The following is a 15,984-nucleotide window of genomic DNA, read 5'->3' as shown; positions in this document are numbered from 1 at the left end:
CAGCCCCATGACTCATCACACAGGAAGTTCTCCGCTTCCCAGAAGAGAAGCAGCAGCAACCAGCAAGGCTCAATGAGGTAAGCTGAGTCACTCAAGGAAAACAAAGGCCACTCTGGCCACATCTGGTCAATTCTATCTCACATGTCTTGCATCTGTCCCCTTCTCTCTACTCACACAACCACCATCCTAACTCACTGAGTGGGTGAATAAGCATTTATTAAGCACCTACTATGTGCCAGGCACTGCACTAAGCACTGGGGATACAAAAAAGGGGGGACAAAAACACTCTCTGCTTTAAAGAAATTCACAGTTTAATGGGCGAGACAACATGTCAAACTATGTATGTATAAACAAGCTATGGACAGAATAAATATATTAGAGATGATCAACAGAGGGAAGGCATTAGGATTACAAGAGTTGGCGAAAGACTTTCTATAAAAGGTGGAACTTTAGCTGGGACTAAAGGAAGCTGGGGAAGACAATAGGTAGAAATAAGGAAGAAGAGCATTGCAGTTATACGGGAGAGCCAGAGAAAATGCCTGGAGCTGAAGAGATGGAGTGTTTCATTTGTGAAATAGCCAGGAGGCCAGTGTCACTGTGATGCTATTTAGGGGTACAGGGACCCCAAAATATTGAGGTACAGTGTAGAGTTGTCTGGAAAGAATCCTAGGACTCAAGCAGGCTTCTAGTCAAGTGGCTAAAATTTATTGTAATGCTAATAAAGCAGATGGAGCTCCTTAGGAAACTCACAACTTAATGGGGGTGATGCTAAAGCTTATATAGAAAAAGTTCAGCGAATGGTGTGCCAAGTATGCTAATTAGGTGGTCTGGGGCTGGACTAGGGAGTAGTTAGGGAGTGGTAGTCAACATCCTGTTAGATAAGATAGATTGGGGTACAGACATATATCTTGACATCTGGAATGTATAAGGTGACGGAACCAGATAGTCTTGGTGGTACAAGATAGCCTTGGGAGTTGATGTCTATAGCCTGACCTTTGGATTATATACGGTAACTGCAGGAATCAGTATATGATTGTTCTGCTGGTGCAAGATAGTCCTGTTTATGTAAGGGAAATTCTACAGAGATCAGCTTATTATAAGAAAGAGAGCTAGTTTGCCTCACTGGGGCCCACTCATGAGTTATTGCCAGAGGGAATTGGGCTGGGGAGAGATGGTCCTAGGGTTAGGGTCCAAGCACCTCATCAGCTGGATCAAAGAGTATATGTCAAGGAGTAAGCTCTAAGAAGACTGGAAAGGTAGGGGGCGCTAAGTTATGAAGGGCCTTGAATATCAAAAGAAGGTTTTATATTTTTGATCTTGAAAGTGACAGGAAGACAGAGTTTATTGAATAAGAGGGTGATATGGTCAGACTTGAGGTTTAGGAGTATTAATTTGTTAGTTGAGTGCTCGATGGATTATAGTGAGGAGAGACTTGTCATGGTAAAGAGAACAGTCAGCAAGCTAGTATAGGAGAGAAAGGGGTGTATATAAGAAAGGTTATGAAGGCAAAATTGATGAGTCTTGGCAACAGATGAATATGAGGAGTAAGAGAGAAAATGAATAGTCAGTTCCTCAAGCCTGGTTGACTAGGAGCATGTATGGTGGTGCTCTTGACACTAATAGGGAAGTTCAGAAGAAGAGAGAATATTGGGGGAAAGATAGTAAGTTCAGTTTTGGACATTTTGAGTATAATGTCTCTTCTATATTCAGTTTCAGATGTCATGCTAATAGGCAGTTGGAGTCTAGAAATTAGGAAAAGTAGATCTAAGAATCATTAGTGTAGAGATGATAATTATATCCATCTTTGTTGTTTAGTCTTATCTGATTCTTCATGACCCCATTTGGGATTTTCTTAGCAGATACTGGAATGGTTTGCCATTTCTTCCTCCAGCTCAATTTGCAGATGAGGAAACTGAGGCAAACAGGGTTAAGTGACTTGCCAAGGGTCACACTGCTAGTAAGTGTTTGAGGCTGAATTGGAATTCATCAAGATGAGTCTTCCTAACTCCAAGCCCAGCCTGTGCCCCAATCATATCCATAGGACCTTGAAATCACCTAGTAAAATAATACAGGAGAAAAAAAGAGAGCCCAGGACAGAGTCCTGGGTAGTGGGTCAGGGGTGGGAGGCAGGGTGGACACACACTCTTAGAAGAGAATGATGTGACCTGGATGAAGATCCTGCAAAGGAAACTGACAAAGAGTGGTCAGATAGGTAAGAGAACCAGGATAGAGTAGTGTCATGAAAACCAAGGGAAAAAAAAAGAAATTATTGTTGCTTCCTCCCCAGCCACTTTCCTAGACTTTATGGTCTCCAGAAATTCATCCTTCTGCAAAATGAAATCATCTTGGAAAATCATATGTATTCATCACTCCTGCTCCTGGGGCCCCTCCTTCCCTCTAACTGGAGAGAGTGGAAAATTGACATTGGAGAGCTTCTCCTAGACCCTTCACTATTTAAGGATGGCACCCAGGGAATTCTCCTCATCATTTTCCACCTGGCTTCTTTCCTGGACTTCATCATCTCCAGAAATTTATTATTGCGCAAGATGAAATTAACTTAGAAACACATCTTCTCAGATAATTTGCCACTATGGTTGCATAACTTCATGTGTTCTCTCCTCCCTCTCTCTCCCTATTTTCCCCTTCCTTTTTTCAGCTTTTTTGCACGTTGTCTCTCCTATTAGATTGAGAATTCCTTAGGTTAGGGACTGTTTTATGACTTTCTTTGTATCTTTAGCTCTTAGCATAGTACCTGGATCATAGGAAATGCTTGATAAATGTTTATTAACTCTGGCTCTATCAAGAAGAGGATGATTAACAGTGTCAAATGCTGCAGACACTAAAAAAGAATGAAAACTGAAAAAAGACCATTAGATTTGGCAGTTGAGATCATTGGTAACTTTGCAGAGAGTACTTTCAGCAGAATAATTAGGTTGGTAGTCAGACTAGAGAGAGTTAACCAAGTGAGAGGAAAGGGAAGTGGAAGCATGGATTAGAGACAGCCCTCTCAAGGCATTTTAGCCACCACAGAGAGAAAAGATATAAGGCAAAACCTAGGAAGGATGGACAGATTAAGTGGGAGTGTCTTGTTCCTGTCGTTGTTTTTAGCACTTCCGTATTAGCCATGTTGCAAAAAGAAAACACAGACTCAAAATAAACAAACAAACCGTGGCCCCCTTTTTCCCAGCTCAATAATAAAGTTTTGTTTTTTTTTTAAGTATGCTTCAATCCACATTCAGATTCTATTAGTTCTTTCTCTGGAGATGTAGCATTTGAAAAGGTTCATGAAGCATAGTTTCTGAGTAATTTAAACATTTTATTAATAAGGCCAGCAAGTTATTAATAAAAAGATGGTCATTTGGCTGTCTCTCTTAGACCAAAGACTATCATGGCGACTGGGCTCACAGTTTCTATACCTTTCCAACAAAGGACTGATGTCACCCGTCATCCTGTCACCTTTGGACAGAGAAAATTCTCTCTGCTCAGACCACCCCCAGCTATACCAGACCACTCCCAGCCTTGGGATTTCTGGACAAAAGGATTTACCTCCACCTAAGCTTTAATAGAACACTTTGGGCTTCACCACCTTACATTAAATTCCTAACAATGTTGAGTGGGGTCTGACCAAGATCCCTGAGAGTCTATGAAATCTCATTATCAGTTATGTCCTTCAAGAAAAGGGAACTTTTTAAAACAAGGAATTTAGAAAAAGGGGAGAGCCTCTGACTCTCCTCAAGGTATTGGTTACTAATAACCATTTCTCAGAGGTGAGAAGCATTTTCATCAAAAGCTCTTCAGAATTGTCTTGGATCATTGTATTGCTGGAATAGTTAAGTTATTCACAGTTGATCGTCATACAATTTTGCTGTTACTGTGTTCCCCCATTCTACTCATTTGACTTAAAAGTGGAGGGAGGGGTTTGAGGATGGAGGAGACTTGGCAATGTTTGTAGGCAGTAGGGATGCAGCCAGTAGACAAGAAGAGATTGAATTCAAACTCCTATCACTTTTCATCTGGGCTATTGAGGTTCCTAATTAGTCTCCCTGCTTCAATAGTCTTTCCTTTATCCAATCTGTCCTTCCAATAACTGCCAAATTGATATTCCTAAAATGCAGGCTGTACCATATCACTCTCCTGCTCAAAGAATTTCAGTTACTCCCCATTGCTTTTACAATAAAATAAAATTCCTAGATTGGCATTTAAAGTCTTTCACCAGCTAGCAACACTAGTCTTTCCAGGCTGACTGCACATCGCTCCCCATCATGTACCTTCTGTCTTAGTCAAATGAATCTCTTATAGTTCCCCACATACACATTGCATCTGCTGCCTCTCTACTTTTGCACAGGCTGTCCTCCATGATATTTTGTACTCCCTCCTCCCCTCTCCCCATAAGGCTCTCTAGTTTCCATCAAGGCTCAGTATATATAGGACATTCTACAGGAAGCTTTTCCTGCCACCCATTATTGTTAATGCTGTCTTCTTTCTCCTCAAATGATCATGTCTCTCTGTTTGCATGAGGAAATTCCTCTAGTGCAAGCACCTTGAGAGCAGGGACTGTTTTACATTTTGTCTTTTGTATTAGAAGTGTCTAGCACCCAGTAATCACTTAATAAAAGTTTTCTGAATTGGAACACAGAAGATATCTTTTAGTTTTCAGGTATAGTACTCATAGCCATCGGGTGAACAGGACCTTTGGATCCTGGCTAGGACACACCATGGATGTCATGCAGGCACAACTACTCGCTGTTGCAGATAAAATGGGAAATTCAAGAAGAACTTCAGGGGCTCTACTCTAAATTGATGATGGTGTCATAGGACTCAAATGTTTATAGATGCTGGTCAGCCAGTTAGGTTGCATTGAGAGTACCCAAGTTCCTTGGTAAACATCATCAGGAGGTAAAAAAAATTGGCCTCCAACTTTGTGTTAAGGTTGTAGGACCTCCTATGGAGAGCAGTTACCACAAGTGTCCTCACTGTCTGTGGAGCACATAGACCATACTAGAACAATACAAGTGATCAAGAGACCAATTCACAATGGTATGGGTTAATTCCCAATGTACCAAGGTACCAATGTACCAAGGATAGTTCCTCATCATTGATATGATTGGTCAGGGAACTAGAAATGATGTGATGGACAAAGAAAGAAGGTAAACATGAATAGAATTAACATTGCATGGCTCCACTCTACCTCCTTAAATATGGGTCAAAGAGCTGAAAAGAGAGGCCAACTTAGATCAACCATATCCCACTGAATAAGGAAAGGTCAAGCCTTCTAGAAGATGTACCAATGTCTAAACTTACTCTTCCAAGAAGAGCAAGTAAACTTGGGATCCAAGGTCACAGAGGCACATTCTGGAGATACTACCAACAGAGTGCTACCAGGGGCCAGTCGGATTTTGTTTAAATTATGGACTAGATCTGGGCACATAGATACTTGGTGCACTTGAGAGAGGAATTCAGAATTTGTTTGCCAGAAGATAAAACCCTACAAGCCTTGCATCAGGTAATAGAGTTGGGGTTGGAGAGAGGACGAGCCCCCTGAAAAGTTTAATCTCTGCCTTACGAAATTTTCCTGTTTGGTTTTTTTCTACCTCGATTCACAATAATAGAAGCAGTAGGAAAGGTGAAGATTGAAGATGTAGTGTATCCTGCTGTGCTGGTGACAAATATATTTCAGTGATTTTTAAACAGAATACTTTCAACATATTCTGTGCAGAGGCAAGGCCTCTGTGAACTGAATGAAAATGACTGCCCAGATCTAGGTTATGTTATAATTAGTCTGGAGTTCCCTAGTGAAATTTTGAGTATCAGCAAGAAAGTGGGTGTCATGGTCCTCATATATATAAACTAGGCAAACATTTCTTGAGTTTCAGCATTGGTTGGGGCTAACTCAGCCTAAAAGAATATTGCAGGCACTGAACTCAGAAATGAACCACACTAATGATTCATGCCTCCCATGTAGAAATCATATAGGAAAGTAGTCTTTATTTCTCACCCATAGTACTGGCATGGGAGAAGATTTGGGTGTATGAACCTAAGATTTGGGGGTATAAACCATCAGACTTTGAATAAGAGAAGTAAAATAGATCATTACACCATGCTAAGAGTTTAAGACGTCTAGTGGGATTTACAGTTCAAGAACATACCTTAAGGAATTTCTGGGTGCCTTGCCAGTTTTCAGTAACAATTTTCAGTAGGAAAAAGTAAGTGATGATAGGAACTTCTTGGAAATATTGGTATAACCTGATGATTTCATTGTATTTGAAAATACAACAGAAGACAAAACTGCTGAAGATAATAGATTGGTTAGAAGTCACTCATTTAAAACTGTCTTTTGGCAAGGGACAGAGCTTCTGTCCAGAATGTGGGCCATATAGATTCTCAGCAGGGAGTAAATACTGATCCCAAGACATAGAAGCACTAATCACCTAGTCATATCCAAACTATCAAAAGAAAAAAAATTGTGAAGAACTACGCCATTTTTTCCTTTCTTCTTGATAGTACTTTTTTCCAGTTACATGCAAAGACAATGTTTAACATTCATTTTACATAAGATTTTGAGTTCCAAACTTTTCTCCCACCCTCTTTCCCCACCCCACTCCCAAGACAGTCTGATATAGATTATATACATACAATCACATAAAATATTAATCATGTTGCAAAAGAAGAAACAGAACAAGAAGAAGAAAGCATGAAAAAAAGTGAAAATAGTATGCTTCGATCTGCACTCAGACTCCCTCAGTTCTTCCTCTGGATGTGGATAGCATTTTCCATCATAGTCTTTTGGAATTGTCTCAGATCATTGTATTGCTGAGAAGAGCTAAGTCAATCATAGCTGATCATCACATAATGTTACTGTTATTGCATACAACGTTCTCCTGGTTCTCTTCACTTCACTCAGCATCAGTTCATGTAAGTCTTTTCAAGTTATTCTGAAATCCATCTGCTCAACAATAGTATTCCATTCCATTCATATACCACAACTTGTTCAGCCATTTCCCAATTGATGGGCATCTCCTCCATTTCCAGTTCTTTTGCCACCACAAAAAGAGCTGCTATAAATATTTTTGTACATGTAGGCCCTTTTCTCTTTTTAATGATCTCTTTGGAATACAGATCTGGTAGTAGTATTGCTGGGTCAAAGGGTATGCATGGTTTGATTGACCTTTGGGCAGAACTATGCCATTTTGATTTAACTTATTTGTTATAAGTACAGACACTATTGGGGGGATGGAGAGAGTTAGTAGGAGGTGATATTTTTTAAAAGGATGAAAAGAGCATCAATAAAGTATTAAACAACAACAAAAGTCATGGTTATAAATCCTCTTCAAGATCTCACCCACAGGGAGAGAAGAACCCAAAACATATGAAAAATGAGACAATCTGGACTGAACCTTTTGTACCTTTTGGAGCTAATCGAGAAATTATGAGAAATATGTATTAAAAATACAAACAAGCCTTTAAGGCAGGGGTTCTCAACCGTTTTTGTGTCATGGATCCCTTTGATAGTCTGGCAAAGCCTGTGGAATCTCAGAATAATATTTTTACGACAACAAACATTTATTAAGTTCTTACTATGTTCCAGGTACTATGCTAAGCATTGGGGCTACAAATACAAGCAAAAAGAAAGACATTCCCTGCATTTATGGAGGGGAAATTCTAATGGGGAAAGACAACACATGAAAAACAGCTAAAAAGTCAGGCGCAAGGGTGGGGAAAGAGGAGAATATCTGCAGGGGTATATGGTGGTGAAATCTGGAGAATTCAAGCAGAGCCAGTAGAGGAATGAAGGATGACTGGCCTGCACCCTTCACCAAGATGGAGATTCCAGGAGGAAGTCAGCAATGGGACAAGGGAGCTGACATGGCATAAAATAACCTAACACTAAAAGGAAACCTATTGCATTAAAATATAGTTATCAAAAATTTTTATTTAAAAACCAAGTTCATGGACTCTAGGTTAAGAACCTCTGTGTTAAAGACTAGATCAGCTGCAAAGTGCTCTACATGCCTCATCTCTGTTGAATCTCACAACAAAATTTTAATGTAAATACTACAGGTATTTTTATTCCCATTTTACAGATGAGGATGTAGAGGCTCAAAGAGGTTGTGAATTGTCCATGGTCACACAGCTAGTAGGTATCAGAGAAAGAGTTCAAATCTGCCTCTTTTTTACACTAAGTCCTGCTCTCTATACATTATGCCATGTAAGAAGAATGAGTCCTGAGTTCATTGTGTTCAAAGGAAAGTGCATTTGACTGGTATTAGTTAACTGGAGAGGATAAGCAAGTCTTTGGAGTTGTTGTGTATAGCCACCTTGTTTGTTAAGGTATTAGGAATAACAACATTCTAACAGAGGCAGAACATCTCGTATAGTACATACAGACCCAGCTCCCAACCAGGATTCTAGGTAGTTTAGGTGTAGACTACCTACTAATATTTCTCATGGCTTTCCTGCCAAGATGAATCCCAGTCAAGTTGTGATTTTGAAAGAAAACCATTTAGAGGTTGCTTTCAATTTTGCAGGAATCCAGAAGATTAGTAGTATACTTTTTAATCCTCATGGAGACTTGAAGCCATAGCATTTTTATTGCACACGTGCTGAGTTTGTTGAGGACCCTGAAGACTGAGCAGATATCTCAGTGGAGTCACTATGTGACCTTGCTAGTGAATGTACATGCTGTCAAGCATGAAGCCACAGTAATTGCTAGTGTTTGGGCAAGTGCTACATCTGCCTACTGATTTGTGTTTTATAATTTTGGCAGCTGGAGAAGACATGGAGATTCACAAGCAAGTACATCATTCAAATGAGAAATCAGTTGAAGGAGGCCTTTGGCTTAGCTATGCCTGTAATTCAGAAGTTCGGGGTAAAACAAGAAATGGTACGACATTTGAATTAGCTGCCAGAAACTCCAGCTAGGTGACGAAGTCCTGCTATGAAACCTCTGTGTCCAGATAAAACACAAGAGGTCAGACTGGTGGTGAGCCACCTAATATCAAATAGTTGAAAGAAATCTTGGTCTACAAAATAGCCCAACAAAGGAGACAGGGGCTTGACAAGATGGCACATCACAACTACCTGCTTCTATTAGGGAGTTAATTGGATTCCCTAGAGATCAGATAAGGCACAACGCACAATCAAGGAAGTGATATTGAAGAGATGTACATCTACCAGTTGTAGGTAGATAGTCTGATATTGGTCGATATGGAGAGGATCCCAATTAAAATCCAGATGAGGAAATCACATGTTGGTGACCTCTTTACGGCTGTGAAAGCTTGCTAAGACAGATCCAGCCTCAGGAACACTTCTGCCTGGATAGGTGGTGGTGATGGTGATGGTGTTGATGGTGGTAATGGTGGTGATGGTGGTAATGGTGGTGATAGTGCTGAATGCAGAGTCCATCTCTTTCAAGTCTGATTCTTTAGGAGCTAGAGTTAGCAGCGTTCATCCTGGGCCATATAGGAGCCCAAAACTGGGACTTCAGTTCAATGGGCCTGAGAATATCAACCTACCCACACAGAGGGCAGAGAATGAGGTTGTGGCAATGGATCATTCCAAAGGAACACTATTACCCAATAGGACAGTGGCCAAACTGACATATGACATACCTGGTATGAGGGCTATGGAGGACATTATATGTAACCATGTGATTCCCATTGATGGAGTGGATATAAAGTATACTTGGTATTAAAACTTAACATGTGTTGCTCTGAGTTTAGTACTTTGAATTGCATGTTTGGTATACTTTATGCAACTCTAGTTTGGATGTTGTGTGATATGTTATGAACAGGGACTGTCTTGATTTTTCTCTTTGCACTTAGCATGGTGCTTTGCCTATAATAAATGCTTTTTCATTAATTTATTCCTATGTTTTTGCACGTAACCTATGTATTTAGTGTACTTAGTGGTTTTAACCTATCTTATTTTTGCTTGTGATCTATGTATCTGGCTTACTTCATGCAAGTCTGATTTGAATATTATATAATACGTATCTGCACATATCCATATCTGGGATAATAGCCTGTGACTATACAATATGGAAATTTATGGATAATTTATGATGTGATATGCCTGGTCACCAGTGTGATTTGCAAGGACTGCAATTTTTTTTTAATTGGGGGAGGATATAATAAATATATATGGCTAAGGAAGGGAATTTCCTAGAACTTTATTTCCTATGATGCCTGGAGACCAGAGATTATCAACCATTGGGAGGATTTCCTAGGATTCTTCCAAATGCCTATATATCTATTTGCATCTAGAGAAACTACATCATGAATCAAGAACTCTCAATGGTAGGGAATTTTCTGAGAGGAAGGAGGATTTAAAAAGGGTATAAGTGTTTGGGAATGGATGGAGCGATGGATAAAAAGAGAAAAGCTAGGCTGTAGTCAGAGCAAGGAGAAAAGGAGCTATATGCAATTAGATTATCATTGTGTCCTTAAAGCCAGACACCCATGGAGTCCAACAGCTCAGGAGTCTGAGCGAATTTCCATGCTGGTTACAAAGACCAACTAAAAAACAAAAAAACCATGACACAATACACCGATGCTTCAGCCTTTCCACACCAGGACAGTGTGTCTTTAAGATGACTGTTTTCCCCGGTAGGCTCTACTTGGGGCCTAAGGATTATATGATAATTACTGAGGAGCCTATGAGAGTCTAGTCATTTGTGTACAGGGGCCTACCCTGTGAAACATGAAACAGCAAATGGCATCAACTGGAACTGGACTTGTCCCTGATTGATTCTGGCAGAAAGACTTAGCCCAACTGGGGCGGCTAGGTGGCACAGTGAATAGAGCACCAGCCCTGGAGTCAGGAGGACCTGAGTTCAAATCCGACCTCTGACACTTGACACAATAGCTGTGTGACCTTGGGCAAGTCACTTAACCCCAATTGCCCTGCCTTCCCCCCTCCAAAAAAAAAAAAAGACTTAGCCTAATCTATTTGATGAAAGTGAGTAGAACCCCTACACTTGAATGATCACATCCCTAGACTTGCAAGTATAAGACGTAATTGTCTAGTCAGAACTCAGGGACTTTTTATTCCAGGTAAAGCAGCCCCAGTCAACTCAGGTGAAACAGGCTGTGATAAGCTTCACAAGGTCTTAGTTTGCATGGTTAGCAGTGCCCTTTGGAATCTGAAAACCCCTCATGCTCTTTGGTGAAGAGAACTCCTGGTGCTTACGCCTGCCAAGCTTACCAGGGATGTCACAATGCTCCCATTCAGGTCAGAATACAATCACGGAATAATTTCCTTATTCCCCACTCCCCATTTTTGTAGTGAAGTATTTTCTTCCAAGTTCATTCACTCATTTTTCACTCCATACTTATTAACTTTCACCTTAGATTTCTTCTGCTTTTTGTGGTTAAACTCCTTGAAAAGCTACTTCCACTTTTTTTCCTCTTAACCCCTTATAATCCTGCTTACAACCTTATCATTCTACCTAAACTGCTCTCCCCAGGTACCATTGATCTCTTAGTGGCCAAATCCAGTGGCCTTCACCTCAATACTCATTCTCAAACTATCCGCAGCATGTGACACTGTTGATCACCCTCTCTTCCTTGATACTCTTTTCTCTCCGGGTTTTTAGGGTACCACTCTTCCCTCATTCTCCTCCTATCTGATTGCTCTTTCTCCGTTTCTTTTGCTGTATTCTTATTCAGAACACACCCTCTGACCATGTGTCCCACAGGGCTCTGTCCTGAACCCTCTTCGCTTTTCCCTCTATACTACTTTACTTGGCCATCTCATCAGCTTCCATCTCTATGCTAATGATTCTCAAGTCTACCTATTCCACCCCAAGCTCTTTGCTGATATCCAGTCTTGCATCTTTGCTTTTCAGACATCTTGAACTGGATGTCCAGTAAACATCTTAAACTCAACAGATCCAAAACCAAACTCATTATCTTTTCCTCTAAACTTCCCACCCATCCTAACTTCCCTATTACTGCATGCATTTATTTACATTCACCACCATTCATTCACTATCCTTCTAGCTCTCCAGGCTCACAACCTAAGAGTCAATCTCTATTGCTTACTAAATCTCACCCCTCATATCCAATCTGTTGCCAAGTTGTTGACTTCACTTTTGCAATGTCTCTTGAATATATCCCTTTCTCTTAGGATTCTGACACCATCATCACTCTGGTCCAGGCCCTCACCAACTCACTTGTGAACTTTTGAAATAGCTTTCCTTGCCTCTCCTTACTCCAAGCTATCCTCCATTCAACCACCAAAGTTATTTTGCTAAAGCACAAGTCTGACCATATCATACCCTCCCCTCGACCTCTTCCCCCCTACTTAATAAACTCTAATGGCTCCCTAAGGCCTCCAAGATCCAATACAAAATCTTGTTTAGTATAACCTAATCCCCTCCTACCTTTCCAGTAGGAACCTTTCTCCCTGCCACACTCTTCAATCCAGTGACTCTGGCCCACTTACTCTTCTATGAACAAGACATTCCATCTCTTAGCTCTCGGTATTCCCTATAGCCGTTTACTGTACCTGGAATGTTCTCCCTCCTCATTTCCTCTTGTCTTCCCTAACTTCCATGTCCCAGCTAAAAAACCCATCCTCTACAGGAAGCCTTTTCCAACTCCTCAATTCTAGTGCCTTCTGTTAGTTCCTATTTATCCTACATATGGCTTGTTTGTTTGCTCGTCTGCCTCAGACTGTGATCTACTTGAAGGTAGGGACTGGTTTTTTTTTTTGTTTTCTTTTTCCTCTTTTTGTGTCCCCATAGCTTAGAGAGAGCATGACACATAGTAGAAGCATGTTTATTGACTGACTTGTTTTGTGACCTTGAGGCCTCATCAATTTGTGTTATTATTCTGACATTGGAATAATCATTCAAACCAATTCAAAACAGATTTTAAAAAGTGCTTTGAAAATCCTTTCGAAATTGGCTCACATCATTTTGGGACAGATCCAAATTTAGCAGGTGTTTTTTTATAGCATCATTGAAAAGGTATTAAAGCTCATTTACCTACAATTTTTGTCTGCCTCTTCATGCTTCACAGTGTAAATAGGCTAACTGAGCTCTACTGAGCAAAAAAAGCTGCACGGATGCAGCCCAAGGAGCTACTAACAGAGACTTTTCACATGAGTGCTCCAGAAATTTTTAAAAAATCATTTAAGAAGCTATGACATTGCCTTCAAAACCAGATTCTAAGTTTAAGTGGGCCAAGCAGATGATAAAGACAGCTAACGTAATGTTTCAAGGTTAACAAAGCACTTCAGAAAGTGATCTCATTTGCTCCTCACAACCATCCTGAGGTACTACAGGTATTTTTTCCTTATAGATGAGGAAGCTGAAGCTCAAACAGGCTAAGTGACTTGTCTATTATTATATAGCTAGTGTCGGGGTGGGAGTTGGGGCCAGCTCCCTCCTGATTGCAAGCCTAATGCTTTTCTTCCGTTGTCCCCAACAATGGATAAAACATTTAACAATCCTATGTACATTAAAACTCATAGCTTAGTCAAACTTCAAATATCTTTTTAAAAAATGCTCAATTGAAATCATGTATTGTGCCCACTTCTGCTAATTTTTTAGAGGCTGATGTTAAATAAGACAATATTGATCGTGTCACCTCAGTTACTGTCAGCAAGGAGCTTTATAAACCTTAAAGCATTGTTATTATGATTGTAAACTCCAAGAGGGCAAATAATTATCTTTTTATCTTCTACATATGGTACTTAATATTTATTGAAAGTTAAATGATCACTGTGAAAGACTTAGCTACTTTGATCAATACAATATGATCCAAGAGAATTCTGAAGGACTCCTAACAACAAAAAGATAGAATCGAACTGGGTGCAAATTGAAGCATAATTTTTTCATCTATTTTTCTTGCTTTTGGGGTATGTGGCCAACATGGATAATATGGTAATGTTTCACATGACTTCACATGTATAATAATCCTCCCCCTACTTTCCCTTATCAGATGAGGGACACCGGGAGATAATTTTTTCCAAAATATTTATGATAATCTATTCTATATTTTTGCAATTGCTTAAGTACAGGTTACACTTATCACTATTAAATGTCACCTGGTGAGATTTAACTAATCATTCCAGACTGTCAAGATCTTCTTAGATCCCAGCTTTGCCATCTAAAAAAATGCTTTATTTCCACAGATTTGATAAGCAAGCCATGTCTTCACCTAAGCCATTAATGAAAATGTTCAAGGTTAAAGTCAGGACCCTGTGTCATGCCACTAGAGACTTCACTATATATTGACATTTAGGTACTATCAATCAGCTAGCTACATATGCACTCTTCCCTAGCATAGTTCATCATCTTGTCCACAAAGATTATCAAAACCTAACGTAGGAGGGCTAACCTCTAAGTATGACTTGCCACGTGAGAGTTTCTTAGAGACTAGGTTATCTACAAATGTTGCAAAATGTGCAGTGTTTCAGGGGTTGTTTCTCAAAATGCAGTCATCGTTCATTTATTTTGAATAAGTCAATCAATAAATTTCCAAAAAAAATGTGAAGGGTATGTTCAAGCAATACACTTAAAACCTTTTCTGCTCCCATAGGTCTTCCACATTCAAGCAAGGAAAAGATATTATGAAGATAAAGTAGAAACTGGGCCATTAACACCAAATTATGAAAGGGGTGAAAATAATTGTTTGGAGATGAATTTCAAATTGAATATGGTTAAGGTGTTATCTGGATACAGATTGCCTGCTGCTATCAGTCGTCCACTGGAGCCCTTCTGGAAATAATCAAGTGACTGACTTATTAGATTTCTCTTTTTCTTTATATCAATACCCGTTTTCTAGTATCCCAACATTTCTTTCCAAAACACATTCACATATCACATACTGGCTCTTTTTGGCACCCATCTATAATTTCATATTATTTGAGAGGCAGAGCCATAGTCAAGTTGGATTTAAAATAGGTAGGGAAATTACCCTCAAAAGTAGCTCTAACCAAGTGGTAGCAATAGGAAAGGTGACATAGTATTTAACTGGGGGACTGTGGAATAAATTATTTCTTAAACAGGACAAAGAATCTAGTGATCTGCCAACCTGTTTAGGAGAAAGCTCTATGGAAATTTGCATGGCTGGCATACTTTTTTTGCAGTAGTTCACTCCTTGTTAATGCTGCCATTGTTGCTGACTAAAAGCCCGGATGAAAGTGACATAATATGATAATTAGAAAGGAGATTATGGATGCAAGTACTAGCGTAAGGTTTTTAGTTTTAAGAAAAGTAATTCTCCTATAGACAATAGGAAATGCCTCCTGGAATATTAGCACTAAATAAGCAACGAGTAATGTCATAAATACCTAGGTGCTGGGGAAATGATTGTGCGTATAACATTTACAAATTCAAAATTCTTTGGAAACCAAGTAATTACATTTCTCTCACCATTTAATAATAAATATCACGAGCTACACATTTTAAAATTGATTAACAAAATATTTATGTCAGAAAGTGACAATCTTTTTACTCAGCATTATAAATCTTTCAACACTAAGGTCAAATTTAATAAATATAAGCCAATTTACTTTATATCATATCCAAATCTCACAAAATAAAGTTAGAAGGCCCAATTTTCTTTTGTGCAATATTTAATATAACAAAATTCTAGCATAGATAATTATAACACCCCTCCTGAAGCTAATTATAATAGACACTTCTCTTTCATTTCAAATACAGAATATGCATTCTGAAAAACATGTGGCAACAATAAAAAATTTACATCAAATATGACAAATTAAAAACGACATCTATCATTCAAAAGCAACAGTTTCTAATAAATAAATGGTTAAAGGGTATATAGAACTTACCAAAAAAACACAAATTGTGAGCAATCACTTGGAAAAATGCTTAGTCTCACTAACAATTAAAGAATTGCAAATTCAAGCAACATGGAAGTCCCATCTTCACGTTTCTCAAATTGGTAAAAATTATTAAATGAAATGTTGACAGATTATGGTGAAACAGGTACACTCATTCATTGCTGGTAC

Source organism: Trichosurus vulpecula, chromosome 1 (assembly GCF_011100635.1).
Source record: "Trichosurus vulpecula isolate mTriVul1 chromosome 1, mTriVul1.pri, whole genome shotgun sequence".
NCBI classification, from domain to species: domain Eukaryota; kingdom Metazoa; phylum Chordata; class Mammalia; order Diprotodontia; family Phalangeridae; genus Trichosurus; species Trichosurus vulpecula.
This window is presented reverse-complemented; position numbering follows the sequence as displayed.